Raw genomic sequence first — 6000 nt, forward strand, 5'->3', positions numbered from 1 at the left:
TATGCGATGTTGGAAGGGTGCCAGGACTTACCCCTTATTAAAAAACGCCCAATACCCACCCTACTCTATGGCGATGACGCTGTGATTCTAGCCCGAACCCCCCTAGAACTCCAGCGTGCTCTGAAGAGGTACCATAACTTCATGGTAAATCTAGATCTTAGAATTAACATAAAAAAACAATGTAATGTCCATTGGTCCCATACACAAGAAAACCATGGATACCTTTATTGAAGACACGAAACTTGAGAACACAAAGACGTACCCCTATCTAGGAATTTTAATGGATAATAAATGTTCGTGGAGGCAGGCAATTGAGGCGAGAAAATTGATTTTTATGAGGGCAACAACGGCTCTAGCCAATTTTGCACGAACTCTAGGAAAAAGATCACCTATGGAACTGATTCAAATGTATCAGGCAAAATGTATAAGCATTGTGACTTATGGTGCAGGGGTGTGGGGTTATGGTAAGGTGGATGCCCTACAAAAAGTAGAGAATAGTTTTTTGAGATTCCTCCTTGCTGTCCCCCGAAGTTCCTCTAGCTATAGTTGCCACCTGGAACTTGGCCTGTCGTATGTTACCGACATAGTCAAGCTCCAGACAATTCTTTTGTGGCACCGCCTTTGGTCATCCACTAAAACCACCCTAAGCCAAGAACTTATTCAGGATTGCCTCTCTCTTGAAAATGGCGATAAGATTGGTTGGCTCAATGACATCAAAAATGTTCTCAATGACCTGGGACTTGTAAGATATTATTATACTCCCATAACAATCTCAGAATTATCCAAAAAAGGCCTTAAAAAATCATGTTTGACCCATCTGGAACAACTGCGGTTGGCCAATGAGTCAAGCAAAACTTCAGTTCAACACATGGTAACCATTCAAACTACCTTGTCCATACAGCCATACCTTACTTTTAATCTGAGTGGCCATGAAAGGTTTTTGCTAACACGATTTAGGCTGGACATATTCCATTGTTTGTTGACCTTCCAGAAAGTAAACGACTGGTCAACAAAATTATTACCTTGCCAATGTGATGAATCTTCTACCCAATCAACAATTCACGTGGTCTTATTTTGCACATTTTATAAAGAACCGAGGAAGCATTGGTTGATTCCGATATTAAAAATCATGGGCTTTCGTAGATGTCGTCCAGCCTACCTCGTCTTGCAATTTTTAGAGGAACCATGTGTTGCTAAAAGCATTGCACAATTTTTGAAGTTTTGCATAGGCATAGGCCAAACCTAGGGTAGGTGATGACCTGTATAGATCGAGTAAGAATGAAGCCATCCCCCATCTTTATGCACTCATAGGTAGCCTTAGATTTCCCATTTACAATAAGCTTGCACTTCAGCACTTTATTTCCTGGTGGTATTGCCAATGTTTTTAACTCTTGATCTTTTTAAAGGATGGATTTTAATTACTGGTTTTATGTAAATTACTGAATGTACTTTTATGGTTTTTCTAAATTCAGAAAACCGAATAAAGGACTTTTTGATTTGATTTGAAGTGGAGCCTTCCGTATGGAGAGATGCTCCTCGCCAAGAGGAACTGCTCAGAAGACAGTGATATTGAGCAACATCTAGAAGATACTTGTACTAGATTTCTAGCAAGAGGCTACCCATTGGATGTTATTGAAGGTGCCAAGAGTAGAGTGATGGAGAAACCGAGATCAGAACTACTAAATAAGCAAGAAGAACTGGAAAATGATGACACAACCCGGATTATCCTAGATCTCAATGTGGAAAATAAGTGCCTCAGAAACATCATAAAAAAGCACTGGAGCATATTAGTGCTCATTATGAGTCATTAAAGAAGAAGTTGCCATCAACTCCAAAAATAACATATAGCAAGACAGCCTCGTTGGGCGATCTCTTGACACACAGTCACTTGGAAACAACTAAAATAGAAAAAGAAACATGGCTAACAACTCCCGGATTTTGGAAATGTTCCAAATGTAAAGCCTGTGAACATGGATGTAACACACAATCATATCTATTGTCAAACGGAAAGAACGAAAGGATCACAGCACATATCACGAGTGAATCTAAATATGTGGTATATGTCTTAGAATGTCCTTGCAAGAAACTCTATTTTGGGAGTACCATTAACAAATTAAGGCTACGGATTTCACAGCATCTCCGAGCGATAAAAAACAAAGATCTTGCATATCCAATGGCAAAGCATTTCTCAGGGAAATGTCCAAGGACTGAGATACTTCGGAGCAGGAGTTCTTAATTGGTACTGCTGGGAGGTGGGCGGAGAGAAAAGTTGATAAAAGAACACACTACAGAGGAGAAGACTGACAGCCAAAAAACGTATAAATAACTACTAAGTGTAAAAATTAAGGACTCAATAAGAATAATCGCGGTAAATTAAGGAATGCCCCAAATGAATTCGGTTGAAATTACATTAAATTTTCTCCACTTTGAGTATTATAAAATTCTGGAGAGAGACGTACTTGAATTGCGACTTTGCATAATATATTTGCACAATGCACTCGTCACTTTCTTTTCTTGACTTTGAATAATATCTCTCGAGAATTACGAACTTTTGGAGACAAGTTCTTGGAATTCTAATTTGCACAATGCACTTGTCACTTTCTCCCCGGACCTTTAAAAATATCTCATGAGATTTTTAAGATGGACTCTTGAAACCTGACTATGTATAATATATTTTGCATCAAGCACATCACTTTACTCTCCATATAAAAATGGAAACGTAGGATTTCCTTGGGGCTATTTATTTAACTTCAGGTGCCTTGATCTTTAGCTGCATCTTGCTTTTAGTCTGTCTTCCTTTTGGTATGTATAGAATCTGGATTTTTAAGATCGCATGTATAAGGTACTTTACCGAGATGAGAATTATCTTTTTTTTATCCAGAAACACCCTTAACTTCTTCTCCCATCATGAATAGATAAGATCTCCACCAGCCTTGTAAAAAACTCCACTCCCCTTTTTCCTTCCCCCCTCCCTACCCTCCCTACCCTCCTTTTTATTTTTTTTCCTTCCTCTTAACTATTTTTACAATCCTTATTTCCCTTGCTTCTCTCTTATCCTACCTTCTTTCCTGATACAGTAGAATAGAGAAACAGGTAGTTAGAAAAATTTTAATCGAGTTTCTAGTATCAATTCTAGTACTGTACTGGTAATGTCGCAAAAAAATGTTTAAAACCATGGAAAAAATGAATATGCGTGAAAATGTAAAAAGTCAAAATGGCATCTACTATAAGCCAAAGATTACCATCTTTTGACTGTGGGTTAATGGGTCTATTTTTTTTAACGGAAACAAACAGGGGATCTCTGCACTTAGTCACTTTAAATAGACAGTCTAGACGGTGGGACTCTATGGTCCAGTTGAAGGCATCTGCCGAAACGCGTCGACCGTCCTTTTTGTGTTGAACATGGTGTTAAAGGAATAATTTTTAGAAAGTACCTCAAGCAAACTGCTGTGGACTCCCTCTGTGCCGTGGATACTCTGGTGGGACCTTGCTAAGTTGTTTTGAAGATATATATGTATTTTTTTTTTCTTGACCGCAAAACCAGTGCCCCTGTGCTTTTTCATTGCCACCCCATCTCACAACTACATGAGAGTCCACTGACTGGTCCTATTTGGGTCTCGCTCCAACCCCTATCCCACCCTCCTGAGCAAGCAAAAGCTGTTGGTGTATCCCAGAGTCCTCTATGTACCCACACAAGCAGCCTGCAAGACCAAAACGGTAACGGGGTTATGGCATGCAATTTTTTACAAGGGTTTGCTTAATGTGGAATGTACTTAAGAATTCTCTTAAGTGTTTCAGAAGCTAGTAAGCAAATTACGGTGAACAGCATGGGGAAATGCCTGTTTATTATGAGTTAATTTCTTTACTGTAAAATTCATCCTCACCCAATGACTTGTTTTTCAGCCCATTTCCTTTAAAAAAACAACAACAAAACTAAAACAATAGGCTTTGCCAATGCTTGTTCCATTTCTAGTCAGTGTTTTTATGTGCCAAAAGTAAATCAGTGACTATGAATGTGAAAAAAATCCTTTAAGGGTTGAACTGGTATCATAAGCAGTCCGAGTTCTTTGTAACATAAATAGTTGCACAAGATCAACATAAATGCAGTTGTTTTGGAATACCACTAGAAATGGTCACAGTATGTACAGTATCTTGCAACTTTCAATGAGAGCTCACTCTGGCAAAAATCTCTGACTTTTTTTTCTCAACAAGTCATGACGTTTCCAGAGTTTACAACGAAAGCGAGGCAATCAAAGAATCATGTTTCTGTCCCAAAATCACAATTTAGACCAGATTACAAAACCTAGTGAGTACGTGCACGGTGACAATTATTTTACGTGCACAAGTGTTGCTCCGTTAAGATTTTGCACTAATAGCACATGCCTTGGGCATGGCAGGTGCATCTTTCAGCACATCCCTAGCTGTCTGAGGGGTGATGGAATGTGCACCTTATATTACCCTCTGGTTACACTGCAAGAGAAGGCTGACTCAGGAGAGAAAAGTGTCCCCTTTTTGCATCTCACGCCTACAATAGACATCTCATGTGTTACATGAGCACTGGAGACCCGAGTTACATTCTTATGCATAAAGTAGAGCTCAAAATGTAAATCTAACCATTGACAGAAAGGGGCCTTCAAAGGCAGTAACTATCAGTTCTACTTATGAGTGATGTGGGTGTGTGACATTGAGCCTCCGTCATCAGATGTCAGCATGCCCATGCTCATGGGGGAAGCAATATATAAGAGAGTTGTGCACGGAGGGCTGGAGGTGGAATGTCAGCTTATCATTTGATGAAACCCTGCTTTTGCTCTCAAGAACTCAAACTGTCCACACGTCTGGATCAGCTGGCAAATAAAATGTGGCAACACCACTGTGAGGGACATCCTGGCAGTGATAACGGCGTGCTCTCATGTTTGTGAAGCTGGGCCATCATGCCATGGCAGGTAAGAACCTTGGGTGGCATGGGCACAAACCAACAATTTACCCACGCTTCTTTCTTAGCAGATCAGTGTTAACACTGACATGGAATTCTAATGTTTATAGCACAAATATGCAATGTAGTCCTATTCTCTGAAATATCTGATGATTGGTCTAGCTTAGAGGACATGCAAACAAGTACAGACTTAATCAACCGCAATTTACCTCTGAAAGCAATTCCTGCGTTATTGATCAGAATGTCTGTTCCTCCATACTCTTTCTTCAAGAAGTCTCTCAGCCTGGTGATACTCTGCAGGTCGGTGATGTCCAGCTGGTGGAAATGAGAAGTCAGGCCCTCCTCCTCTTTAAGCTTTTTCACAGACGCTTCACCCAGCTTGGGGTCTCGGGCTGTCAGGTACACGTCCCCTTTAAAGCGCTTGCAGAGAGCCCGCACAATTGCCAGCCCGATGCCTTTATTAGCTCCAGTCACCACTGCTACTTTGCTGTTGGCCATATTTGGACTTCCAGGCACTAAAGAGAGTAGAAAAGGTAAAAAGATATAGCATCAAAAAGAGCAATGTGTACTTTCAAATGTGAGTAAGAAAAGGCCCTCTAAAAGAGGGGGCAACAAATAAAACAATATTTTCCAATAGTAAGAGCTTGTCATAAGAAAAGATTTTCTAAAAATGTGGTGTTCCAGTTCTCTCCTGTGTAAGCCAAAGACGTAACTAGGTTTGTGGTGTCAATTTGATGAATAAAATGGAATGAAGGGGTAACTAATAATGGAAAGCAAGTGCTGAAGAATGCAGTTGCCCCTGGAAAGCAGCTGAGCATGCTGGGACGTGCGCCCCTGTGAAAGACGCTGGCTTGAGATAGGATCCTGATGATGGAACAGGAGTTGAGGACAATCTAGACAGCTGGAACAGACAAGCGGTTCAGACAAGCAGGTCGCCAGTGCCAGCATCCATGTAGACCAGTAATGCTCCAGGCAGTCCCTTCCCATTAGCTGAAGGAGGAAGCAATGTTACCTGTCTTGGCAGTTTGCCAAGGGAAAGCTCAGATGTGACAGGGTTGAACTGATAG

At 40.6% G+C, this 6000-nt stretch overlaps 1 long non-coding RNA gene across 1 annotated transcript in view; it reads right to left on the minus strand.

Annotated features, from left to right (window-relative positions):
- Positions 1-5271, minus strand: part of LOC144772517 (uncharacterized) — an 88477-nt gene extending 83206 nt beyond the window's left edge. The window contains exon 1 of the long non-coding RNA XR_013599789.1: positions 5143-5271. This is a non-coding gene — a long non-coding RNA (uncharacterized LOC144772517). The remainder of the gene's footprint in view (positions 1-5142) is intronic.
- Between the last annotated feature and the right edge of the window lie 729 nt (positions 5272-6000).

Source organism: Lissotriton helveticus, chromosome 8 (genome assembly GCF_964261635.1).
Source record: "Lissotriton helveticus chromosome 8, aLisHel1.1, whole genome shotgun sequence".
Taxonomy (NCBI): domain Eukaryota; kingdom Metazoa; phylum Chordata; class Amphibia; order Caudata; family Salamandridae; genus Lissotriton; species Lissotriton helveticus.